We start from the raw sequence: 25,153 nt of genomic DNA on the forward strand, positions 1-25,153 counted from the left end.
GTCAGTCTGTCAGTCTGTCAGTCTGTCAGTCTGTCAGTCTGTCAGTCTGTCAGTCTGTCAGTCTGTCAGTCTGTCAGTCTGTCAGTCTGTCAGTCTGTCAGTCTGTCAGTCTGTCAGTCTGTCAGTCTGTCAGTCTGTCAGTCTGTCAGTCTGTCAGTCTGTCAGTCTGTCAGTCTGTCAGTCTGTCAGTCTGTCAGTCTGTCAGTCTGTCAGTCTGTCAGTCTGTCAGTCTGTCAGTCTGTCAGTCTGTCAGTCTGTCAGTCTGTCAGTCTGTCAGTCTGTCAGTCTGTCAGTCTGTCAGTCTGTCAGTCTGTCAGTCTGTCAGTCTGTCAGTCTGTCAGTCTGTCAGTCTGTCAGTCTGTCAGTCTGTCAGTCTGTCAGTCTGTCAGTCTGTCAGTCTGTCAGTCTGTCAGTCTGTCAGTCTGTCAGTCTGTCAGTCTGTCAGTCTGTCAGTCTGTCAGTCTGTCAGTCTGTCAGTCTGTCAGTCTGTCAGTCTGTCAGTCTGTCAGTCTGTCAGTCTGTCAGTCTGTCAGTCTGTCAGTCTGTCAGTCTGTCAGTCTGTCAGTCTGTCAGTCTGTCAGTCTGTCAGTCTGTCAGTCTGTCAGTCTGTCAGTCTGTCAGTCTGTCAGTCTGTCAGTCTGTCAGTCTGTCAGTCTGTCAGTCTGTCAGTCTGTCAGTCTGTCAGTCTGTCAGTCTGTCAGTCTGTCAGTCTGTCAGTCTGTCAGTCTGTCAGTCTGTCAGTCTGTCAGTCTGTCAGTCTGTCAGTCTGTCAGTCTGTCAGTCTGTCAGTCTGTCAGTCTGTCAGTCTGTCAGTCTGTCAGTCTGTCAGTCTGTCAGTCTGTCAGTCTGTCAGTCTGTCAGTCTGTCAGTCTGTCAGTCTGTCAGTCTGTCAGTCTGTCAGTCTGTCAGTCTGTCAGTCTGTCAGTCTGTCAGTCTGTCAGTCTGTCAGTCTGTCAGTCTGTCAGTCTGTCAGTCTGTCAGTCTGTCAGTCTGTCAGTCTGTCAGTCTGTCAGTCTGTCAGTCTGTCAGTCTGTCAGTCTGTCAGTCTGTCAGTCTGTCAGTCTGTCAGTCTGTCAGTCTGTCAGTCTGTCAGTCTGTCAGTCTGTCAGTCTGTCAGTCTGTCAGTCTGTCAGTCTGTCAGTCTGTCAGTCTGTCAGTCTGTCAGTCTGTCAGTCTGTCAGTCTGTCAGTCTGTCAGTCTGTCAGTCTGTCAGTCTGTCAGTCTGTCAGTCTGTCAGTCTGTCAGTCTGTCAGTCTGTCAGTCTGTCAGTCTGTCAGTCTGTCAGTCTGTCAGTCTGTCAGTCTGTCAGTCTGTCAGTCTGTCAGTCTGTCAGTCTGTCAGTCTGTCAGTCTGTCAGTCTGTCAGTCTGTCAGTCTGTCAGTCTGTCAGTCTGTCAGTCTGTCAGTCTGTCAGTCTGTCAGTCTGTCAGTCTGTCAGTCTGTCAGTCTGTCAGTCTGTCAGTCTGTCAGTCTGTCAGTCTGTCAGTCTGTCAGTCTGTCAGTCTGTCAGTCTGTCAGTCTGTCAGTCTGTCAGTCTGTCAGTCTGTCAGTCTGTCAGTCTGTCAGTCTGTCAGTCTGTCAGTCTGTCAGTCTGTCAGTCTGTCAGTCTGTCAGTCTGTCAGTCTGTCAGTCTGTCAGTCTGTCAGTCTGTCAGTCTGTCAGTCTGTCAGTCTGTCAGTCTGTCAGTCTGTCAGTCTGTCAGTCTGTCAGTCTGTCAGTCTGTCAGTCTGTCAGTCTGTCAGTCTGTCAGTCTGTCAGTCTGTCAGTCTGTCAGTCTGTCAGTCTGTCAGTCTGTCAGTCTGTCAGTCTGTCAGTCTGTCAGTCTGTCAGTCTGTCAGTCTGTCAGTCTGTCAGTCTGTCAGTCTGTCAGTCTGTCAGTCTGTCAGTCTGTCAGTCTGTCAGTCTGTCAGTCTGTCAGTCTGTCAGTCTGTCAGTCTGTCAGTCTGTCAGTCTGTCAGTCTGTCAGTCTGTCAGTCTGTCAGTCTGTCAGTCTGTCAGTCTGTCAGTCTGTCAGTCTGTCAGTCTGTCAGTCTGTCAGTCTGTCAGTCTGTCAGTCTGTCAGTCTGTCAGTCTGTCAGTCTGTCAGTCTGTCAGTCTGTCAGTCTGTCAGTCTGTCAGTCTGTCAGTCTGTCAGTCTGTCAGTCTGTCAGTCTGTCAGTCTGTCAGTCTGTCAGTCTGTCAGTCTGTCAGTCTGTCAGTCTGTCAGTCTGTCAGTCTGTCAGTCTGTCAGTCTGTCAGTCTGTCAGTCTGTCAGTCTGTCAGTCTGTCAGTCTGTCAGTCTGTCAGTCTGTCAGTCTGTCAGTCTGTCAGTCTGTCAGTCTGTCAGTCTGTCAGTCTGTCAGTCTGTCAGTCTGTCAGTCTGTCAGTCTGTCAGTCTGTCAGTCTGTCAGTCTGTCAGTCTGTCAGTCTGTCAGTCTGTCAGTCTGTCAGTCTGTCAGTCTGTCAGTCTGTCAGTCTGTCAGTCTGTCAGTCTGTCAGTCTGTCAGTCTGTCAGTCTGTCAGTCTGTCAGTCTGTCAGTCTGTCAGTCTGTCAGTCTGTCAGTCTGTCAGTCTGTCAGTCTGTCAGTCTGTCAGTCTGTCAGTCTGTCAGTCTGTCAGTCTGTCAGTCTGTCAGTCTGTCAGTCTGTCAGTCTGTCAGTCTGTCAGTCTGTCAGTCTGTCAGTCTGTCAGTCTGTCAGTCTGTCAGTCTGTCAGTCTGTCAGTCTGTCAGTCTGTCAGTCTGTCAGTCTGTCAGTCTGTCAGTCTGTCAGTCTGTCAGTCTGTCAGTCTGTCAGTCTGTCAGTCTGTCAGTCTGTCAGTCTGTCAGTCTGTCAGTCTGTCAGTCTGTCAGTCTGTCAGTCTGTCAGTCTGTCAGTCTGTCAGTCTGTCAGTCTGTCAGTCTGTCAGTCTGTCAGTCTGTCAGTCTGTCAGTCTGTCAGTCTGTCAGTCTGTCAGTCTGTCAGTCTGTCAGTCTGTCAGTCTGTCAGTCTGTCAGTCTGTCAGTCTGTCAGTCTGTCAGTCTGTCAGTCTGTCAGTCTGTCAGTCTGTCAGTCTGTCAGTCTGTCAGTCTGTCAGTCTGTCAGTCTGTCAGTCTGTCAGTCTGTCAGTCTGTCAGTCTGTCAGTCTGTCAGTCTGTCAGTCTGTCAGTCTGTCAGTCTGTCAGTCTGTCAGTCTGTCAGTCTGTCAGTCTGTCAGTCTGTCAGTCTGTCAGTCTGTCAGTCTGTCAGTCTGTCAGTCTGTCAGTCTGTCAGTCTGTCAGTCTGTCAGTCTGTCAGTCTGTCAGTCTGTCAGTCTGTCAGTCTGTCAGTCTGTCAGTCTGTCAGTCTGTCAGTCTGTCAGTCTGTCAGTCTGTCAGTCTGTCAGTCTGTCAGTCTGACAGTCTGTCAGTCTGTCAGTCTGTCAGTCTGTCAGTCTGTCAGTCTGTCAGTCTGTCAGTCTGTCAGTCTGTCAGTCTGTCAGTCTGTCAGTCTGTCAGTCTGTCAGTCTGTCAGTCTGTCAGTCTGTCAGTCTGTCAGTCTGTCAGTCTGTCAGTCTGTCAGTCTGTCAGTCTGTCAGTCTGTCAGTCTGTCAGTCTGTCAGTCTGTCAGTCTGTCAGTCTGTCAGTCTGTCAGTCTGTCAGTCTGTCAGTCTGTCAGTCTGTCAGTCTGTCAGTCTGTCAGTCTGTCAGTCTGTCAGTCTGTCAGTCTGTCAGTCTGTCAGTCTGTCAGTCTGTCAGTCTGTCAGTCTGTCAGTCTGTCAGTCTGTCAGTCTGTCAGTCTGTCAGTCTGTCAGTCTGTCAGTCTGTCAGTCTGTCAGTCTGTCAGTCTGTCAGTCTGTCAGTCTGTCAGTCTGTCAGTCTGTCAGTCTGTCAGTCTGTCAGTCTGTCAGTCTGTCAGTCTGTCAGTCTGTCAGTCTGTCAGTCTGTCAGTCTGTCAGTCTGTCAGTCTGTCAGTCTGTCAGTCTGTCAGTCTGTCAGTCTGTCAGTCTGTCAGTCTGTCAGTCTGTCAGTCTGTCAGTCTGTCAGTCTGTCAGTCTGTCAGTCTGTCAGTCTGTCAGTCTGTCAGTCTGTCAGTCTGTCAGTCTGTCAGTCTGTCAGTCTGTCAGTCTGTCAGTCTGTCAGTCTGTCAGTCTGTCAGTCTGTCAGTCTGTCAGTCTGTCAGTCTGTCAGTCTGTCAGTCTGTCAGTCTGTCAGTCTGTCAGTCTGTCAGTCTGTCAGTCTGTCAGTCTGTCAGTCTGTCAGTCTGTCAGTCTGTCAGTCTGTCAGTCTGTCAGTCTGTCAGTCTGTCAGTCTGTCAGTCTGTCAGTCTGTCAGTCTGTCAGTCTGTCAGTCTGTCAGTCTGTCAGTCTGTCAGTCTGTCAGTCTGTCAGTCTGTCAGTCTGTCAGTCTGTCAGTCTGTCAGTCTGTCAGTCTGTCAGTCTGTCAGTCTGTCAGTCTGTCAGTCTGTCAGTCTGTCAGTCTGTCAGTCTGTCAGTCTGTCAGTCTGTCAGTCTGTCAGTCTGTCAGTCTGTCAGTCTGTCAGTCTGTCAGTCTGTCAGTCTGTCAGTCTGTCAGTCTGTCAGTCTGTCAGTCTGTCAGTCTGTCAGTCTGTCAGTCTGTCAGTCTGTCAGTCTGTCAGTCTGTCAGTCTGTCAGTCTGTCAGTCTGTCAGTCTGTCAGTCTGTCAGTCTGTCAGTCTGTCAGTCTGTCAGTCTGTCAGTCTGTCAGTCTGTCAGTCTGTCAGTCTGTCAGTCTGTCAGTCTGTCAGTCTGTCAGTCTGTCAGTCTGTCAGTCTGTCAGTCTGTCAGTCTGTCAGTCTGTCAGTCTGTCAGTCTGTCAGTCTGTCAGTCTGTCAGTCTGTCAGTCTGTCAGTCTGTCAGTCTGTCAGTCTGTCAGTCTGTCAGTCTGTCAGTCTGTCAGTCTGTCAGTCTGTCAGTCTGTCAGTCTGTCAGTCTGTCAGTCTGTCAGTCTGTCAGTCTGTCAGTCTGTCAGTCTGTCAGTCTGTCAGTCTGTCAGTCTGTCAGTCTGTCAGTCTGTCAGTCTGTCAGTCTGTCAGTCTGTCAGTCTGTCAGTCTGTCAGTCTGTCAGTCTGTCAGTCTGTCAGTCTGTCAGTCTGTCAGTCTGTCAGTCTGTCAGTCTGTCAGTCTGTCAGTCTGTCAGTCTGTCAGTCTGTCAGTCTGTCAGTCTGTCAGTCTGTCAGTCTGTCAGTCTGTCAGTCTGTCAGTCTGTCAGTCTGTCAGTCTGTCAGTCTGTCAGTCTGTCAGTCTGTCAGTCTGTCAGTCTGTCAGTCTGTCAGTCTGTCAGTCTGTCAGTCTGTCAGTCTGTCAGTCTGTCAGTCTGTCAGTCTGTCAGTCTGTCAGTCTGTCAGTCTGTCAGTCTGTCAGTCTGTCAGTCTGTCAGTCTGTCAGTCTGTCAGTCTGTCAGTCTGTCAGTCTGTCAGTCTGTCAGTCTGTCAGTCTGTCAGTCTGTCAGTCTGTCAGTCTGTCAGTCTGTCAGTCTGTCAGTCTGTCAGTCTGTCAGTCTGTCAGTCTGTCAGTCTGTCAGTCTGTCAGTCTGTCAGTCTGTCAGTCTGTCAGTCTGTCAGTCTGTCAGTCTGTCAGTCTGTCAGTCTGTCAGTCTGTCAGTCTGTCAGTCTGTCAGTCTGTCAGTCTGTCAGTCTGTCAGTCTGTCAGTCTGTCAGTCTGTCAGTCTGTCAGTCTGTCAGTCTGTCAGTCTGTCAGTCTGTCAGTCTGTCAGTCTGTCAGTCTGTCAGTCTGTCAGTCTGTCAGTCTGTCAGTCTGTCAGTCTGTCAGTCTGTCAGTCTGTCAGTCTGTCAGTCTGTCAGTCTGTCAGTCTGTCAGTCTGTCAGTCTGTCAGTCTGTCAGTCTGTCAGTCTGTCAGTCTGTCAGTCTGTCAGTCTGTCAGTCTGTCAGTCTGTCAGTCTGTCAGTCTGTCAGTCTGTCAGTCTGTCAGTCTGTCAGTCTGTCAGTCTGTCAGTCTGTCAGTCTGTCAGTCTGTCAGTCTGTCAGTCTGTCAGTCTGTCAGTCTGTCAGTCTGTCAGTCTGTCAGTCTGTCAGTCTGTCAGTCTGTCAGTCTGTCAGTCTGTCAGTCTGTCAGTCTGTCAGTCTGTCAGTCTGTCAGTCTGTCAGTCTGTCAGTCTGTCAGTCTGTCAGTCTGTCAGTCTGTCAGTCTGTCAGTCTGTCAGTCTGTCAGTCTGTCAGTCTGTCAGTCTGTCAGTCTGTCAGTCTGTCAGTCTGTCAGTCTGTCAGTCTGTCAGTCTGTCAGTCTGTCAGTCTGTCAGTCTGTCAGTCTGTCAGTCTGTCAGTCTGTCAGTCTGTCAGTCTGTCAGTCTGTCAGTCTGTCAGTCTGTCAGTCTGTCAGTCTGTCAGTCTGTCAGTCTGTCAGTCTGTCAGTCTGTCAGTCTGTCAGTCTGTCAGTCTGTCAGTCTGTCAGTCTGTCAGTCTGTCAGTCTGTCAGTCTGTCAGTCTGTCAGTCTGTCAGTCTGTCAGTCTGTCAGTCTGTCAGTCTGTCAGTCTGTCAGTCTGTCAGTCTGTCAGTCTGTCAGTCTGTCAGTCTGTCAGTCTGTCAGTCTGTCAGTCTGTCAGTCTGTCAGTCTGTCAGTCTGTCAGTCTGTCAGTCTGTCAGTCTGTCAGTCTGTCAGTCTGTCAGTCTGTCAGTCTGTCAGTCTGTCAGTCTGTCAGTCTGTCAGTCTGTCAGTCTGTCAGTCTGTCAGTCTGTCAGTCTGTCAGTCTGTCAGTCTGTCAGTCTGTCAGTCTGTCAGTCTGTCAGTCTGTCAGTCTGTCAGTCTGTCAGTCTGTCAGTCTGTCAGTCTGTCAGTCTGTCAGTCTGTCAGTCTGTCAGTCTGTCAGTCTGTCAGTCTGTCAGTCTGTCAGTCTGTCAGTCTGTCAGTCTGTCAGTCTGTCAGTCTGTCAGTCTGTCAGTCTGTCAGTCTGTCAGTCTGTCAGTCTGTCAGTCTGTCAGTCTGTCAGTCTGTCAGTCTGTCAGTCTGTCAGTCTGTCAGTCTGTCAGTCTGTCAGTCTGTCAGTCTGTCAGTCTGTCAGTCTGTCAGTCTGTCAGTCTGTCAGTCTGTCAGTCTGTCAGTCTGTCAGTCTGTCAGTCTGTCAGTCTGTCAGTCTGTCAGTCTGTCAGTCTGTCAGTCTGTCAGTCTGTCAGTCTGTCAGTCTGTCAGTCTGTCAGTCTGTCAGTCTGTCAGTCTGTCAGTCTGTCAGTCTGTCAGTCTGTCAGTCTGTCAGTCTGTCAGTCTGTCAGTCTGTCAGTCTGTCAGTCTGTCAGTCTGTCAGTCTGTCAGTCTGTCAGTCTGTCAGTCTGTCAGTCTGTCAGTCTGTCAGTCTGTCAGTCTGTCAGTCTGTCAGTCTGTCAGTCTGTCAGTCTGTCAGTCTGTCAGTCTGTCAGTCTGTCAGTCTGTCAGTCTGTCAGTCTGTCAGTCTGTCAGTCTGTCAGTCTGTCAGTCTGTCAGTCTGTCAGTCTGTCAGTCTGTCAGTCTGTCAGTCTGTCAGTCTGTCAGTCTGTCAGTCTGTCAGTCTGTCAGTCTGTCAGTCTGTCAGTCTGTCAGTCTGTCAGTCTGTCAGTCTGTCAGTCTGTCAGTCTGTCAGTCTGTCAGTCTGTCAGTCTGTCAGTCTGTCAGTCTGTCAGTCTGTCAGTCTGTCAGTCTGTCAGTCTGTCAGTCTGTCAGTCTGTCAGTCTGTCAGTCTGTCAGTCTGTCAGTCTGTCAGTCTGTCAGTCTGTCAGTCTGTCAGTCTGTCAGTCTGTCAGTCTGTCAGTCTGTCAGTCTGTCAGTCTGTCAGTCTGTCAGTCTGTCAGTCTGTCAGTCTGTCAGTCTGTCAGTCTGTCAGTCTGTCAGTCTGTCAGTCTGTCAGTCTGTCAGTCTGTCAGTCTGTCAGTCTGTCAGTCTGTCAGTCTGTCAGTCTGTCAGTCTGTCAGTCTGTCAGTCTGTCAGTCTGTCAGTCTGTCAGTCTGTCAGTCTGTCAGTCTGTCAGTCTGTCAGTCTGTCAGTCTGTCAGTCTGTCAGTCTGTCAGTCTGTCAGTCTGTCAGTCTGTCAGTCTGTCAGTCTGTCAGTCTGTCAGTCTGTCAGTCTGTCAGTCTGTCAGTCTGTCAGTCTGTCAGTCTGTCAGTCTGTCAGTCTGTCAGTCTGTCAGTCTGTCAGTCTGTCAGTCTGTCAGTCTGTCAGTCTGTCAGTCTGTCAGTCTGTCAGTCTGTCAGTCTGTCAGTCTGTCAGTCTGTCAGTCTGTCAGTCTGTCAGTCTGTCAGTCTGTCAGTCTGTCAGTCTGTCAGTCTGTCAGTCTGTCAGTCTGTCAGTCTGTCAGTCTGTCAGTCTGTCAGTCTGTCAGTCTGTCAGTCTGTCAGTCTGTCAGTCTGTCAGTCTGTCAGTCTGTCAGTCTGTCAGTCTGTCAGTCTGTCAGTCTGTCAGTCTGTCAGTCTGTCAGTCTGTCAGTCTGTCAGTCTGTCAGTCTGTCAGTCTGTCAGTCTGTCAGTCTGTCAGTCTGTCAGTCTGTCAGTCTGTCAGTCTGTCAGTCTGTCAGTCTGTCAGTCTGTCAGTCTGTCAGTCTGTCAGTCTGTCAGTCTGTCAGTCTGTCAGTCTGTCAGTCTGTCAGTCTGTCAGTCTGTCAGTCTGTCAGTCTGTCAGTCTGTCAGTCTGTCAGTCTGTCAGTCTGTCAGTCTGTCAGTCTGTCAGTCTGTCAGTCTGTCAGTCTGTCAGTCTGTCAGTCTGTCAGTCTGTCAGTCTGTCAGTCTGTCAGTCTGTCAGTCTGTCAGTCTGTCAGTCTGTCAGTCTGTCAGTCTGTCAGTCTGTCAGTCTGTCAGTCTGTCAGTCTGTCAGTCTGTCAGTCTGTCAGTCTGTCAGTCTGTCAGTCTGTCAGTCTGTCAGTCTGTCAGTCTGTCAGTCTGTCAGTCTGTCAGTCTGTCAGTCTGTCAGTCTGTCAGTCTGTCAGTCTGTCAGTCTGTCAGTCTGTCAGTCTGTCAGTCTGTCAGTCTGTCAGTCTGTCAGTCTGTCAGTCTGTCAGTCTGTCAGTCTGTCAGTCTGTCAGTCTGTCAGTCTGTCAGTCTGTCAGTCTGTCAGTCTGTCAGTCTGTCAGTCTGTCAGTCTGTCAGTCTGTCAGTCTGTCAGTCTGTCAGTCTGTCAGTCTGTCAGTCTGTCAGTCTGTCAGTCTGTCAGTCTGTCAGTCTGTCAGTCTGTCAGTCTGTCAGTCTGTCAGTCTGTCAGTCTGTCAGTCTGTCAGTCTGTCAGTCTGTCAGTCTGTCAGTCTGTCAGTCTGTCAGTCTGTCAGTCTGTCAGTCTGTCAGTCTGTCAGTCTGTCAGTCTGTCAGTCTGTCAGTCTGTCAGTCTGTCAGTCTGTCAGTCTGTCAGTCTGTCAGTCTGTCAGTCTGTCAGTCTGTCAGTCTGTCAGTCTGTCAGTCTGTCAGTCTGTCAGTCTGTCAGTCTGTCAGTCTGTCAGTCTGTCAGTCTGTCAGTCTGTCAGTCTGTCAGTCTGTCAGTCTGTCAGTCTGTCAGTCTGTCAGTCTGTCAGTCTGTCAGTCTGTCAGTCTGTCAGTCTGTCAGTCTGTCAGTCTGTCAGTCTGTCAGTCTGTCAGTCTGTCAGTCTGTCAGTCTGTCAGTCTGTCAGTCTGTCAGTCTGTCAGTCTGTCAGTCTGTCAGTCTGTCAGTCTGTCAGTCTGTCAGTCTGTCAGTCTGTCAGTCTGTCAGTCTGTCAGTCTGTCAGTCTGTCAGTCTGTCAGTCTGTCAGTCTGTCAGTCTGTCAGTCTGTCAGTCTGTCAGTCTGTCAGTCTGTCAGTCTGTCAGTCTGTCAGTCTGTCAGTCTGTCAGTCTGTCAGTCTGTCAGTCTGTCAGTCTGTCAGTCTGTCAGTCTGTCAGTCTGTCAGTCTGTCAGTCTGTCAGTCTGTCAGTCTGTCAGTCTGTCAGTCTGTCAGTCTGTCAGTCTGTCAGTCTGTCAGTCTGTCAGTCTGTCAGTCTGTCAGTCTGTCAGTCTGTCAGTCTGTCAGTCTGTCAGTCTGTCAGTCTGTCAGTCTGTCAGTCTGTCAGTCTGTCAGTCTGTCAGTCTGTCAGTCTGTCAGTCTGTCAGTCTGTCAGTCTGTCAGTCTGTCAGTCTGTCAGTCTGTCAGTCTGTCAGTCTGTCAGTCTGTCAGTCTGTCAGTCTGTCAGTCTGTCAGTCTGTCAGTCTGTCAGTCTGTCAGTCTGTCAGTCTGTCAGTCTGTCAGTCTGTCAGTCTGTCAGTCTGTCAGTCTGTCAGTCTGTCAGTCTGTCAGTCTGTCAGTCTGTCAGTCTGTCAGTCTGTCAGTCTGTCAGTCTGTCAGTCTGTCAGTCTGTCAGTCTGTCAGTCTGTCAGTCTGTCAGTCTGTCAGTCTGTCAGTCTGTCAGTCTGTCAGTCTGTCAGTCTGTCAGTCTGTCAGTCTGTCAGTCTGTCAGTCTGTCAGTCTGTCAGTCTGTCAGTCTGTCAGTCTGTCAGTCTGTCAGTCTGTCAGTCTGTCAGTCTGTCAGTCTGTCAGTCTGTCAGTCTGTCAGTCTGTCAGTCTGTCAGTCTGTCAGTCTGTCAGTCTGTCAGTCTGTCAGTCTGTCAGTCTGTCAGTCTGTCAGTCTGTCAGTCTGTCAGTCTGTCAGTCTGTCAGTCTGTCAGTCTGTCAGTCTGTCAGTCTGTCAGTCTGTCAGTCTGTCAGTCTGTCAGTCTGTCAGTCTGTCAGTCTGTCAGTCTGTCAGTCTGTCAGTCTGTCAGTCTGTCAGTCTGTCAGTCTGTCAGTCTGTCAGTCTGTCAGTCTGTCAGTCTGTCAGTCTGTCAGTCTGTCAGTCTGTCAGTCTGTCAGTCTGTCAGTCTGTCAGTCTGTCAGTCTGTCAGTCTGTCAGTCTGTCAGTCTGTCAGTCTGTCAGTCTGTCAGTCTGTCAGTCTGTCAGTCTGTCAGTCTGTCAGTCTGTCAGTCTGTCAGTCTGTCAGTCTGTCAGTCTGTCAGTCTGTCAGTCTGTCAGTCTGTCAGTCTGTCAGTCTGTCAGTCTGTCAGTCTGTCAGTCTGTCAGTCTGTCAGTCTGTCAGTCTGTCAGTCTGTCAGTCTGTCAGTCTGTCAGTCTGTCAGTCTGTCAGTCTGTCAGTCTGTCAGTCTGTCAGTCTGTCAGTCTGTCAGTCTGTCAGTCTGTCAGTCTGTCAGTCTGTCAGTCTGTCAGTCTGTCAGTCTGTCAGTCTGTCAGTCTGTCAGTCTGTCAGTCTGTCAGTCTGTCAGTCTGTCAGTCTGTCAGTCTGTCAGTCTGTCAGTCTGTCAGTCTGTCAGTCTGTCAGTCTGTCAGTCTGTCAGTCTGTCAGTCTGTCAGTCTGTCAGTCTGTCAGTCTGTCAGTCTGTCAGTCTGTCAGTCTGTCAGTCTGTCAGTCTGTCAGTCTGTCAGTCTGTCAGTCTGTCAGTCTGTCAGTCTGTCAGTCTGTCAGTCTGTCAGTCTGTCAGTCTGTCAGTCTGTCAGTCTGTCAGTCTGTCAGTCTGTCAGTCTGTCAGTCTGTCAGTCTGTCAGTCTGTCAGTCTGTCAGTCTGTCAGTCTGTCAGTCTGTCAGTCTGTCAGTCTGTCAGTCTGTCAGTCTGTCAGTCTGTCAGTCTGTCAGTCTGTCAGTCTGTCAGTCTGTCAGTCTGTCAGTCTGTCAGTCTGTCAGTCTGTCAGTCTGTCAGTCTGTCAGTCTGTCAGTCTGTCAGTCTGTCAGTCTGTCAGTCTGTCAGTCTGTCAGTCTGTCAGTCTGTCAGTCTGTCAGTCTGTCAGTCTGTCAGTCTGTCAGTCTGTCAGTCTGTCAGTCTGTCAGTCTGTCAGTCTGTCAGTCTGTCAGTCTGTCAGTCTGTCAGTCTGTCAGTCTGTCAGTCTGTCAGTCTGTCAGTCTGTCAGTCTGTCAGTCTGTCAGTCTGTCAGTCTGTCAGTCTGTCAGTCTGTCAGTCTGTCAGTCTGTCAGTCTGTCAGTCTGTCAGTCTGTCAGTCTGTCAGTCTGTCAGTCTGTCAGTCTGTCAGTCTGTCAGTCTGTCAGTCTGTCAGTCTGTCAGTCTGTCAGTCTGTCAGTCTGTCAGTCTGTCAGTCTGTCAGTCTGTCAGTCTGTCAGTCTGTCAGTCTGTCAGTCTGTCAGTCTGTCAGTCTGTCAGTCTGTCAGTCTGTCAGTCTGTCAGTCTGTCAGTCTGTCAGTCTGTCAGTCTGTCAGTCTGTCAGTCTGTCAGTCTGTCAGTCTGTCAGTCTGTCAGTCTGTCAGTCTGTCAGTCTGTCAGTCTGTCAGTCTGTCAGTCTGTCAGTCTGTCAGTCTGTCAGTCTGTCAGTCTGTCAGTCTGTCAGTCTGTCAGTCTGTCAGTCTGTCAGTCTGTCAGTCTGTCAGTCTGTCAGTCTGTCAGTCTGTCAGTCTGTCAGTCTGTCAGTCTGTCAGTCTGTCAGTCTGTCAGTCTGTCAGTCTGTCAGTCTGTCAGTCTGTCAGTCTGTCAGTCTGTCAGTCTGTCAGTCTGTCAGTCTGTCAGTCTGTCAGTCTGTCAGTCTGTCAGTCTGTCAGTCTGTCAGTCTGTCAGTCTGTCAGTCTGTCAGTCTGTCAGTCTGTCAGTCTGTCAGTCTGTCAGTCTGTCAGTCTGTCAGTCTGTCAGTCTGTCAGTCTGTCAGTCTGTCAGTCTGTCAGTCTGTCAGTCTGTCAGTCTGTCAGTCTGTCAGTCTGTCAGTCTGTCAGTCTGTCAGTCTGTCAGTCTGTCAGTCTGTCAGTCTGTCAGTCTGTCAGTCTGTCAGTCTGTCAGTCTGTCAGTCTGTCAGTCTGTCAGTCTGTCAGTCTGTCAGTCTGTCAGTCTGTCAGTCTGTCAGTCTGTCAGTCTGTCAGTCTGTCAGTCTGTCAGTCTGTCAGTCTGTCAGTCTGTCAGTCTGTCAGTCTGTCAGTCTGTCAGTCTGTCAGTCTGTCAGTCTGTCAGTCTGTCAGTCTGTCAGTCTGTCAGTCTGTCAGTCTGTCAGTCTGTCAGTCTGTCAGTCTGTCAGTCTGTCAGTCTGTCAGTCTGTCAGTCTGTCAGTCTGTCAGTCTGTCAGTCTGTCAGTCTGTCAGTCTGTCAGTCTGTCAGTCTGTCAGTCTGTCAGTCTGTCAGTCTGTCAGTCTGTCAGTCTGTCAGTCTGTCAGTCTGTCAGTCTGTCAGTCTGTCAGTCTGTCAGTCTGTCAGTCTGTCAGTCTGTCAGTCTGTCAGTCTGTCAGTCTGTCAGTCTGTCAGTCTGTCAGTCTGTCAGTCTGTCAGTCTGTCAGTCTGTCAGTCTGTCAGTCTGTCAGTCTGTCAGTCTGTCAGTCTGTCAGTCTGTCAGTCTGTCAGTCTGTCAGTCTGTCAGTCTGTCAGTCTGTCAGTCTGTCAGTCTGTCAGTCTGTCAGTCTGTCAGTCTGTCAGTCTGTCAGTCTGTCAGTCTGTCAGTCTGTCAGTCTGTCAGTCTGTCAGTCTGTCAGTCTGTCAGTCTGTCAGTCTGTCAGTCTGTCAGTCTGTCAGTCTGTCAGTCTGTCAGTCTGTCAGTCTGTCAGTCTGTCAGTCTGTCAGTCTGTCAGTCTGTCAGTCTGTCAGTCTGTCAGTCTGTCAGTCTGTCAGTCTGTCAGTCTGTCAGTCTGTCAGTCTGTCAGTCTGTCAGTCTGTCAGTCTGTCAGTCTGTCAGTCTGTCAGTCTGTCAGTCTGTCAGTCTGTCAGTCTGTCAGTCTGTCAGTCTGTCAGTCTGTCAGTCTGTCAGTCTGTCAGTCTGTCAGTCTGTCAGTCTGTCAGTCTGTCAGTCTGTCAGTCTGTCAGTCTGTCAGTCTGTCAGTCTGTCAGTCTGTCAGTCTGTCAGTCTGTCAGTCTGTCAGTCTGTCAGTCTGTCAGTCTGTCAGTCTGTCAGTCTGTCAGTCTGTCAGTCTGTCAGTCTGTCAGTCTGTCAGTCTGTCAGTCTGTCAGTCTGTCAGTCTGTCAGTCTGTCAGTCTGTCAGTCTGTCAGTCTGTCAGTCTGTCAGTCTGTCAGTCTGTCAGTCTGTCAGTCTGTCAGTCTGTCAGTCTGTCAGTCTGTCAGTCTGTCAGTCTGTCAGTCTGTCAGTCTGTCAGTCTGTCAGTCTGTCAGTCTGTCAGTCTGTCAGTCTGTCAGTCTGTCAGTCTGTCAGTCTGTCAGTCTGTCAGTCTGTCAGTCTGTCAGTCTGTCAGTCTGTCAGTCTGTCAGTCTGTCAGTCTGTCAGTCTGTCAGTCTGTCAGTCTGTCAGTCTGTCAGTCTGTCAGTCTGTCAGTCTGTCAGTCTGTCAGTCTGTCAGTCTGTCAGTCTGTCAGTCTGTCAGTCTGTCAGTCTGTCAGTCTGTCAGTCTGTCAGTCTGTCAGTCTGTCAGTCTGTCAGTCTGTCAGTCTGTCAGTCTGTCAGTCTGTCAGTCTGTCAGTCTGTCAGTCTGTCAGTCTGTCAGTCTGTCAGTCTGTCAGTCTGTCAGTCTGTCAGTCTGTCAGTCTGTCAGTCTGTCAGTCTGTCAGTCTGTCAGTCTGTCAGTCTGTCAGTCTGTCAGTCTGTCAGTCTGTCAGTCTGTCAGTCTGTCAGTCTGTCAGTCTGTCAGTCTGTCAGTCTGTCAGTCTGTCAGTCTGTCAGTCTGTCAGTCTGTCAGTCTGTCAGTCTGTCAGTCTGTCAGTCTGTCAGTCTGTCAGTCTGTCAGTCTGTCAGTCTGTCAGTCTGTCAGTCTGTCAGTCTGTCAGTCTGTCAGTCTGTCAGTCTGTCAGTCTGTCAGTCTGTCAGTCTGTCAGTCTGTCAGTCTGTCAGTCTGTCAGTCTGTCAGTCTGTCAGTCTGTCAGTCTGTCAGTCTGTCAGTCTGTCAGTCTGTCAGTCTGTCAGTCTGTCAGTCTGTCAGTCTGTCAGTCTGTCAGTCTGTCAGTCTGTCAGTCTGTCAGTCTGTCAGTCTGTCAGTCTGTCAGTCTGTCAGTCTGTCAGTCTGTCAGTCTGTCAGTCTGTCAGTCTGTCAGTCTGTCAGTCTGTCAGTCTGTCAGTCTGTCAGTCTGTCAGTCTGTCAGTCTGTCAGTCTGTCAGTCTGTCAGTCTGTCAGTCTGTCAGTCTGTCAGTCTGTCAGTCTGTCAGTCTGTCAGTCTGTCAGTCTGTCAGTCTGTCAGTCTGTCAGTCTGTCAGTCTGTCAGTCTGTCAGTCTGTCAGTCTGTCAGTCTGTCAGTCTGTCAGTCTGTCAGTCTGTCAGTCTGTCAGTCTGTCAGTCTGTCAGTCTGTCAGTCTGTCAGTCTGTCAGTCTGTCAGTCTGTCAGTCTGTCAGTCTGTCAGTCTGTCAGTCTGTCAGTCTGTCAGTCTGTCAGTCTGTCAGTCTGTCAGTCTGTCAGTCTGTCAGTCTGTCAGTCTGTCAGTCTGTCAGTCTGTCAGTCTGTCAGTCTGTCAGTCTGTCAGTCTGTCAGTCTGTCAGTCTGTCAGTCTGTCAGTCTGTCAGTCTGTCAGTCTGTCAGTCTGTCAGTCTGTCAGTCTGTCAGTCTGTCAGTCTGTCAGTCTGTCAGTCTGTCAGTCTGTCAGTCTGTCAGTCTGTCAGTCTGTCAGTCTGTCAGTCTGTCAGTCTGTCAGTCTGTCAGTCTGTCAGTCTGTCAGTCTGTCAGTCTGTCAGTCTGTCAGTCTGTCAGTCTGTCAGTCTGTCAGTCTGTCAGTCTGTCAGTCTGTCAGTCTGTCAGTCTGTCAGTCTGTCAGTCTGTCAGTCTGTCAGTCTGTCAGTCTGTCAGTCTGTCAGTCTGTCAGTCTGTCAGTCTGTCAGTCTGTCAGTCTGTCAGTCTGTCAGTCTGTCAGTCTGTCAGTCTGTCAGTCTGTCAGTCTGTCAGTCTGTCAGTCTGTCAGTCTGTCAGTCTGTCAGTCTGTCAGTCTGTCAGTCTGTCAGTCTGTCAGTCTGTCAGTCTGTCAGTCTGTCAGTCTGTCAGTCTGTCAGTCTGTCAGTCTGTCAGTCTGTCAGTCTGTCAGTCTGTCAGTCTGTCAGTCTGTCAGTCTGTCAGTCTGTCAGTCTGTCAGTCTGTCAGTCTGTCAGTCTGTCAGTCTGTCAGTCTGTCAGTCTGTCAGTCTGTCAGTCTGTCAGTCTGTCAGTCTGTCAGTCTGTCAGTCTGTCAGTCTGTCAGTCTGTCAGTCTGTCAGTCTGTCAGTCTGTCAGTCTGTCAGTCTGTCAGTCTGTCAGTCTGTCAGTCTGTCAGTCTGTCAGTCTGTCAGTCTGTCAGTCTGTCAGTCTGTCAGTCTGTCAGTCTGTCAGTCTGTCAGTCTGTCAGTCTGTCAGTCTGTCAGTCTGTCAGTCTGTCAGTCTGTCAGTCTGTCAGTCTGTCAGTCTGTCAGTCTGTCAGTCTGTCAGTCTGTCAGTCTGTCAGTCTGTCAGTCTGTCAGTCTGTCAGTCTGTCAGTCTGTCAGTCTGTCAGTCTGTCAGTCTGTCAGTCTGTCAGTCTGTCAGTCTGTCAGTCTGTCAGTCTGTCAGTCTGTCAGTCTGTCAGTCTGTCAGTCTGTCAGTCTGTCAGTCTGTCAGTCTGTCAGTCTGTCAGTCTGTCAGTCTGTCAGTCTGTCAGTCTGTCAGTCTGTCAGTCTGTCAGTCTGTCAGTCTGTCAGTCTGTCAGTCTGTCAGTCTGTCAGTCTGTCAGTCTGTCAGTCTGTCAGTCTGTCAGTCTGTCAGTCTGTCAGTCTGTCAGTCTGTCAGTCTGTCAGTCTGTCAGTCTGTCAGTCTGTCAGTCTGTCAGTCTGTCAGTCTGTCAGTCTGTCAGTCTGTCAGTCTGTCAGTCTGTCAGTCTGTCAGTCTGTCAGTCTGTCAGTCTGTCAGTCTGTCAGTCTGTCAGTCTGTCAGTCTGTCAGTCTGTCAGTCTGTCAGTCTGTCAGTCTGTCAGTCTGTCAGTCTGTCAGTCTGTCAGTCTGTCAGTCTGTCAGTCTGTCAGTCTGTCAGTCTGTCAGTCTGTCAGTCTGTCAGTCTGTCAGTCTGTCAGTCTGTCAGTCTGTCAGTCTGTCAGTCTGTCAGTCTGTCAGTCTGTCAGTCTGTCAGTCTGTCAGTCTGTCAGTCTGTCAGTCTGTCAGTCTGTCAGTCTGTCAGTCTGTCAGTCTGTCAGTCTGTCAGTCTGTCAGTCTGTCAGTCTGTCAGTCTGTCAGTCTGTCAGTCTGTCAGTCTGTCAGTCTGTCAGTCTGTCAGTCTGTCAGTCTGTCAGTCTGTCAGTCTGTCAGTCTGTCAGTCTGTCAGTCTGTCAGTCTGTCAGTCTGTCAGTCTGTCAGTCTGTCAGTCTGTCAGTCTGTCAGTCTGTCAGTCTGTCAGTCTGTCAGTCTGTCAGTCTGTCAGTCTGTCAGTCTGTCAGTCTGTCAGTCTGTCAGTCTGTCAGTCTGTCAGTCTGTCAGTCTGTCAGTCTGTCAGTCTGTCAGTCTGTCAGTCTGTCAGTCTGTCAGTCTGTCAGTCTGTCAGTCTGTCAGTCTGTCAGTCTGTCAGTCTGTCAGTCTGTCAGTCTGTCAGTCTGTCAGTCTGTCAGTCTGTCAGTCTGTCAGTCTGTCAGTCTGTCAGTCTGTCAGTCTGTCAGTCTGTCAGTCTGTCAGTCTGTCAGTCTGTCAGTCTGTCAGTCTGTCAGTCTGTCAGTCTGTCAGTCTGTCAGTCTGTCAGTCTGTCAGTCTGTCAGTCTGTCAGTCTGTCAGTCTGTCAGTCTGTCAGTCTGTCAGTCTGTCAGTCTGTCAGTCTGTCAGTCTGTCAGTCTGTCAGTCTGTCAGTCTGTCAGTCTGTCAGTCTGTCAGTCTGTCAGTCTGTCAGTCTGTCAGTCTGTCAGTCTGTCAGTCTGTCAGTCTGTCAGTCTGTCAGTCTGTCAGTCTGTCAGTCTGTCAGTCTGTCAGTCTGTCAGTCTGTCAGTCTGTCAGTCTGTCAGTCTGTCAGTCTGTCAGTCTGTCAGTCTGTCAGTCTGTCAGTCTGTCAGTCTGTCAGTCTGTCAGTCTGTCAGTCTGTCAGTCTGTCAGTCTGTCAGTCTGTCAGTCTGTCAGTCTGTCAGTCTGTCAGTCTGTCAGTCTGTCAGTCTGTCAGTCTGTCAGTCTGTCAGTCTGTCAGTCTGTCAGTCTGTCAGTCTGTCAGTCTGTCAGTCTGTCAGTCTGTCAGTCTGTCAGTCTGTCAGTCTGTCAGTCTGTCAGTCTGTCAGTCTGTCAGTCTGTCAGTCTGTCAGTCTGTCAGTCTGTCAGTCTGTCAGTCTGTCAGTCTGTCAGTCTGTCAGTCTGTCAGTCTGTCAGTCTGTCAGTCTGTCAGTCTGTCAGTCTGTCAGTCTGTCAGTCTGTCAGTCTGTCAGTCTGTCAGTCTGTCAGTCTGTCAGTCTGTCAGTCTGTCAGTCTGTCAGTCTGTCAGTCTGTCAGTCTGTCAGTCTGTCAGTCTGTCAGTCTGTCAGTCTGTCAGTCTGTCAGTCTGTCAGTCTGTCAGTCTGTCAGTCTGTCAGTCTGTCAGTCTGTCAGTCTGTCAGTCTGTCAGTCTGTCAGTCTGTCAGTCTGTCAGTCTGTCAGTCTGTCAGTCTGTCAGTCTGTCAGTCTGTCAGTCTGTCAGTCTGTCAGTCTGTCAGTCTGTCAGTCTGTCAGTCTGTCAGTCTGTCAGTCTGTCAGTCTGTCAGTCTGTCAGTCTGTCAGTCTGTCAGTCTGTCAGTCTGTCAGTCTGTCAGTCTGTCAGTCTGTCAGTCTGTCAGTCTGTCAGTCTGTCAGTCTGTCAGTCTGTCAGTCTGTCAGTCTGTCAGTCTGTCAGTCTGTCAGTCTGTCAGTCTGTCAGTCTGTCAGTCTGTCAGTCTGTCAGTCTGTCAGTCTGTCAGTCTGTCAGTCTGTCAGTCTGTCAGTCTGTCAGTCTGTCAGTCTGTCAGTCTGTCAGTCTGTCAGTCTGTCAGTCTGTCAGTCTGTCAGTCTGTCAGTCTGTCAGTCTGTCAGTCTGTCAGTCTGTCAGTCTGTCAGTCTGTCAGTCTGTCAGTCTGTCAGTCTGTCAGTCTGTCAGTCTGTCAGTCTGTCAGTCTGTCAGTCTGTCAGTCTGTCAGTCTGTCAGTCTGTCAGTCTGTCAGTCTGTCAGTCTGTCAGTCTGTCAGTCTGTCAGTCTGTCAGTCTGTCAGTCTGTCAGTCTGTCAGTCTGTCAGTCTGTCAGTCTGTCAGTCTGTCAGTCTGTCAGTCTGTCAGTCTGTCAGTCTGTCAGTCTGTCAGTCTGTCAGTCTGTCAGTCTGTCAGTCTGTCAGTCTGTCAGTCTGTCAGTCTGTCAGTCTGTCAGTCTGTCAGTCTGTCAGTCTGTCAGTCTGTCAGTCTGTCAGTCTGTCAGTCTGTCAGTCTGTCAGTCTGTCAGTCTGTCAGTCTGTCAGTCTGTCAGTCTGTCAGTCTGTCAGTCTGTCAGTCTGTCAGTCTGTCAGTCTGTCAGTCTGTCAGTCTGTCAGTCTGTCAGTCTGTCAGTCTGTCAGTCTGTCAGTCTGTCAGTCTGTCAGTCTGTCAGTCTGTCAGTCTGTCAGTCTGTCAGTCTGTCAGTCTGTCAGTCTGTCAGTCTGTCAGTCTGTCAGTCTGTCAGTCTGTCAGTCTGTCAGTCTGTCAGTCTGTCAGTCTGTCAGTCTGTCAGTCTGTCAGTCTGTCAGTCTGTCAGTCTGTCAGTCTGTCAGTCTGTCAGTCTGTCAGTCTGTCAGTCTGTCAGTCTGTCAGTCTGTCAGTCTGTCAGTCTGTCAGTCTGTCAGTCTGTCAGTCTGTCAGTCTGTCAGTCTGTCAGTCTGTCAGTCTGTCAGTCTGTCAGTCTGTCAGTCTGTCAGTCTGTCAGTCTGTCAGTCTGTCAGTCTGTCAGTCTGTCAGTCTGTCAGTCTGTCAGTCTGTCAGTCTGTCAGTCTGTCAGTCTGTCAGTCTGTCAGTCTGTCAGTCTGTCAGTCTGTCAGTCTGTCAGTCTGTCAGTCTGTCAGTCTGTCAGTCTGTCAGTCTGTCAGTCTGTCAGTCTGTCAGTCTGTCAGTCTGTCAGTCTGTCAGTCTGTCAGTCTGTCAGTCTGTCAGTCTGTCAGTCTGTCAGTCTGTCAGTCTGTCAGTCTGTCAGTCTGTCAGTCTGTCAGTCTGTCAGTCTGTCAGTCTGTCAGTCTGTCAGTCTGTCAGTCTGTCAGTCTGTCAGTCTGTCAGTCTGTCAGTCTGTCAGTCTGTCAGTCTGTCAGTCTGTCAGTCTGTCAGTCTGTCAGTCTGTCAGTCTGTCAGTCTGTCAGTCTGTCAGTCTGTCAGTCTGTCAGTCTGTCAGTCTGTCAGTCTGTCAGTCTGTCAGTCTGTCAGTCTGTCAGTCTGTCAGTCTGTCAGTCTGTCAGTCTGTCAGTCTGTCAGTCTGTCAGTCTGTCAGTCTGTCAGTCTGTCAGTCTGTCAGTCTGTCAGTCTGTCAGTCTGTCAGTCTGTCAGTCTGTCAGTCTGTCAGTCTGTCAGTCTGTCAGTCTGTCAGTCTGTCAGTCTGTCAGTCTGTCAGTCTGTCAGTCTGTCAGTCTGTCAGTCTGTCAGTCTGTCAGTCTGTCAGTCTGTCAGTCTGTCAGTCTGTCAGTCTGTCAGTCTGTCAGTCTGTCAGTCTGTCAGTCTGTCAGTCTGTCAGTCTGTCAGTCTGTCAGTCTGTCAGTCTGTCAGTCTGTCAGTCTGTCAGTCTGTCAGTCTGTCAGTCTGTCAGTCTGTCAGTCTGTCAGTCTGTCAGTCTGTCAGTCTGTCAGTCTGTCAGTCTGTCAGTCTGTCAGTCTGTCAGTCTGTCAGTCTGTCAGTCTGTCAGTCTGTCAGTCTGTCAGTCTGTCAGTCTGTCAGTCTGTCAGTCTGTCAGTCTGTCAGTCTGTCAGTCTGTCAGTCTGTCAGTCTGTCAGTCTGTCAGTCTGTCAGTCTGTCAGTCTGTCAGTCTGTCAGTCTGTCAGTCTGTCAGTCTGTCAGTCTGTCAGTCTGTCAGTCTGTCAGTCTGTCAGTCTGTCAGTCTGTCAGTCTGTCAGTCTGTCAGTCTGTCAGTCTGTCAGTCTGTCAGTCTGTCAGTCTGTCAGTCTGTCAGTCTGTCAGTCTGTCAGTCTGTCAGTCTGTCAGTCTGTCAGTCTGTCAGTCTGTCAGTCTGTCAGTCTGTCAGTCTGTCAGTCTGTCAGTCTGTCAGTCTGTCAGTCTGTCAGTCTGTCAGTCTGTCAGTCTGTCAGTCTGTCAGTCTGTCAGTCTGTCAGTCTGTCAGTCTGTCAGTCTGTCAGTCTGTCAGTCTGTCAGTCTGTCAGTCTGTCAGTCTGTCAGTCTGTCAGTCTGTCAGTCTGTCAGTCTGTCAGTCTGTCAGTCTGTCAGTCTGTCAGTCTGTCAGTCTGTCAGTCTGTCAGTCTGTCAGTCTGTCAGTCTGTCAGTCTGTCAGTCTGTCAGTCTGTCAGTCTGTCAGTCTGTCAGTCTGTCAGTCTGTCAGTCTGTCAGTCTGTCAGTCTGTCAGTCTGTCAGTCTGTCAGTCTGTCAGTCTGTCAGTCTGTCAGTCTGTCAGTCTGTCAGTCTGTCAGTCTGTCAGTCTGTCAGTCTGTCAGTCTGTCAGTCTGTCAGTCTGTCAGTCTGTCAGTCTGTCAGTCTGTCAGTCTGTCAGTCTGTCAGTCTGTCAGTCTGTCAGTCTGTCAGTCTGTCAGTCTGTCAGTCTGTCAGTCTGTCAGTCTGTCAGTCTGTCAGTCTGTCAGTCTGTCAGTCTGTCAGTCTGTCAGTCTGTCAGTCTGTCAGTCTGTCAGTCTGTCAGTCTGTCAGTCTGTCAGTCTGTCAGTCTGTCAGTCTGTCAGTCTGTCAGTCTGTCAGTCTGTCAGTCTGTCAGTCTGTCAGTCTGTCAGTCTGTCAGTCTGTCAGTCTGTCAGTCTGTCAGTCTGTCAGTCTGTCAGTCTGTCAGTCTGTCAGTCTGTCAGTCTGTCAGTCTGTCAGTCTGTCAGTCTGTCAGTCTGTCAGTCTGTCAGTCTGTCAGTCTGTCAGTCTGTCAGTCTGTCAGTCTGTCAGTCTGTCAGTCTGTCAGTCTGTCAGTCTGTCAGTCTGTCAGTCTGTCAGTCTGTCAGTCTGTCAGTCTGTCAGTCTGTCAGTCTGTCAGTCTGTCAGTCTGTCAGTCTGTCAGTCTGTCAGTCTGTCAGTCTGTCAGTCTGTCAGTCTGTCAGTCTGTCAGTCTGTCAGTCTGTCAGTCTGTCAGTCTGTCAGTCTGTCAGTCTGTCAGTCTGTCAGTCTGTCAGTCTGTCAGTCTGTCAGTCTGTCAGTCTGTCAGTCTGTCAGTCTGTCAGTCTGTCAGTCTGTCAGTCTGTCAGTCTGTCAGCCACGCCCACTTTAAATTTTAACTGAAATATATTGGTCTCGTCAATACCTATCGATTGGTCCAAAAAAAAATTTGCCACGCCCACTCTAACGCCCATAACGCTTAAATCTGTATACCGCCGGTAGGTGGCGCATTTTAATCTCGCCTTGCTACTTTCATCTCTCTATTTAGCTGAGTAACGGGTATCTGATAGTCGAGGTACTCGACTATAGCGTTCTTCCTTGTTTATTATATTTTCGCTGTCTTAGAAATGGATACTGAAAGCAGAAATTAAGAAATAAACGACGAATTACAGTTATAAAGCTTTAACTTGGAGGTTATTACCGAAAATTGGCTGACAAACGGAAGTAATGAGGGAAATCTTAGACTGGAATCTCGTCATCGAAAAATGAAATAAAACTCATCTTACTCAGCGTAAGGATTTAAAAACTCTTGTTGGAGCAAAGATTCAGAAGGAATTGCAAAAGTATGCTGATTCGCGGCACCGTAACTGGTAATTTTGCGAAGCGTATTATAATTAATAAGATTACATTTAGATTTAGTCTTCTTATTTAGTTGTGCTCTATTTCAGATTCAAATCGATTTTAAGCTTTATCCCGTAAATGGGAAATTTGTAAGGAATAAACAAGGAAGAACGCTATAGACGAGTACCTCGACTATCAGATACCCGTTACTCAGCTAATGGGACCAAAAGGAAATGAAGATATGGAAGCAGCAAAGCGAGATTGAAATGCGCCATCTACCCGCGGTAGACAGATTTAAGCGTTATGGGCGTTAGAGTGGGCGTGGAAAATTTTTTTTGGATCAATCGATAGGTATTGACAAGACCAATACACTTCACTTACAATTTTAATCTAGCATAACAATTGTGGGCGCCACAGGCTTGGGCGGCTAGTGGGAGTTAGAGTGGGCGTGGCAAACTTTTTTTTGAATCAATCGATAGGTATTGACCAGAACAATACATTGCAGTTAAAATTTTTATTCTAGCATCAAAACTGTAGGAGCCACAGGAATCTGCAGCTTCCTGCGCAGCTTAAGTTTGTTTCAGCAGGGCGCCACGCTCACTCTAACGCCCTCAAACCGCCGAAAACTTTGGCTCCTAAAGTTTTAATGCTAAAATAAAAATTTTAACTGAAATGTATTGTTCTCATCAATACCTATCGATTGACCCAAAAAAAGTTTGCCACGCCCACTTCAACGCCCATAAACCACCCACAAACATAAACAAATCGTAAACATGAACGCGGAAATCTCAGAAGCTATCAAAGATAGAAAGTTGGGACTTCAGATTTCGATTCCGTAGCCTTGTACGCAGCGCAAGTACGTTACGCGAATGTGCCACGCCGACAAACCGGCCAAACCTATGGCGCCCACAATTTTCATGATAGATGAAAATTTTTAACTGAAATGGATTAGTCTCGTCAATAACTATCGATGATCCAAAAAAAGTTTGCCACGCCCACTCTAACGCCCACAAGCCGCCTTAACCTGTGGCGCCCACAAGTTTCATGTTCTTATAGTCGAGGTACTCGACTATAGCGTTCTTCCTGGTTTAGCTCTGCAGTTATCGCGCACGTCTTGACTTTGTGATCATTTCCACTTTTTTCCTTAAAATGAGTTAAATTTTTCTCAATATGAGTTTTTTCCTAAATGTTGTACTTCATTTTAGTACATCCTCAAATAACTTAACAAAATAACATAACAAAAACTTAGCTTGAAAACGTCATAATTTTATCTGTGCAGGATAAGGAGTTGCTTTAGCCCTCCAGAATTCATCGGCCATCAGCCCGTCTTGGCTTGATTCGGGAGTTTTGCCTTCTTCCATCATCATCTTTCAAATGACTAAATTGTAAGCTTTATAATTAAGACAAAGCCAATTTTATTGTGTTTGGCTTTAGTGTGACTTGACTTTATACAACCGCACGTCCCCGCTACTTCAAGCCTGTTTGCTCTCGCTGGCTTGCAAGCCGGTAAATCATTATTTTTTAAGGGGAACTTTTTCATTGTGCCGTTTCCAGTTCGGAGATGTGTTTCCCTGTAGTGATGTGCTTGTCTCAACTCAGACTCTGATCCCAGTCGCAATTAAGTGAAGAGAATAATGTTGCGGCAGAGACGAACAGAAACATAATAATTTTGTCCTGCTTTTTGGTGCACACTCCCATGCCATGTAACATTTGTATTGACCGACGTTTCATAGACACTAATTCCGATTAAGCGGAAGGCGAGTACCTGAAATTGTCCTGGAAAATGCTTGCTGCCGAGACTCCAAAGATGCAGGTAAGGGTAATCGAAATGCTTGTGTGCTGGCACGAGCAGCAGAACTATGCGGGGCCCGGACAGCGTGAAGCATAAATAGAAAACGGGGAAAATGGAGGACCAATAACATGCCGAACATAAGGTAAATGAACCCAACATGCAACGCAGAATGCTCCCATTGCCAAAATACCTCCACCACCCTTTTTCCTCATAAGTGCTTGCATGTTTGTGTGAATTGCTGAGCTGGGAATTGCTTAATTTCCCGCTGGTTGGCTGCTATCCCTATTCCGAGCTTTTGGCCACTAGGAGAATGGCGTCTGACGAGTCGTATACGCAATATGTCCGCGCCCCTGGTTATTGCTCGAATATTTCGCTGAACTTCAACGGTATTGTATACTACATACTGAGCGGAGCTACTTGTCAGTTAATCAAAATTATGTACATATGTACAATTAAAGGGCAATAGCTGCCGTCAAATGGATGTGGCCATCGCAAAATCAGCCCAAACCCAAGTGAAGTGACAGTTGACACGTGAGAGTTGTATTCGATGTGCACATTTATTTACTTATTTATTTATATCCTAGCGCTACAAGTGCACACTTATAATTATCGCGCTAGTCACATTGAGTTGGTATTTAATGTTATTATTATTTTTAAGTTATTAAATTAATTCAGGTGGCTTGGATGTTTGTTCTGCCACAAATGGCCAGGACTCGTTCTCTGCTTGCCAACAGACCTGGAGATTAACGGACCATTTGACAGGACTAGGTCTGCCGCTCGAAATGTGGGCTGGCAAAGGTCCCAGTCTATTGCGCACAGCAAATTAGCCAGCATTT

The 25,153-nt window shown here is 48.9% G+C and overlaps 1 protein-coding gene and 1 long non-coding RNA gene across 15 annotated transcripts in view; one reads left to right on the top strand and one right to left on the bottom strand.

Moving 5' to 3' along the window:
* The window catches only part of dpr12 (defective proboscis extension response 12), a 348,744-nt gene that overhangs the window by 111,727 nt on the left and 211,864 nt on the right, over positions 1–25,153 (bottom strand). The gene's annotated exons all lie outside the window — the stretch shown is intronic.
* Positions 23,979–25,153, top strand: part of LOC139354209 (uncharacterized) — a 33,370-nt gene continuing 32,195 nt past the window's right edge. The window contains exon 1 of the long non-coding RNA XR_011605327.1: positions 23,979–24,338. This is a non-coding gene — a long non-coding RNA (uncharacterized lncRNA). The remainder of the gene's footprint in view (positions 24,339–25,153) is intronic.

Source organism: Drosophila suzukii (genome assembly GCF_043229965.1).
Source record: "Drosophila suzukii chromosome 2 unlocalized genomic scaffold, CBGP_Dsuzu_IsoJpt1.0 scf_2c, whole genome shotgun sequence".
Taxonomy (NCBI): domain Eukaryota; kingdom Metazoa; phylum Arthropoda; class Insecta; order Diptera; family Drosophilidae; genus Drosophila; species Drosophila suzukii.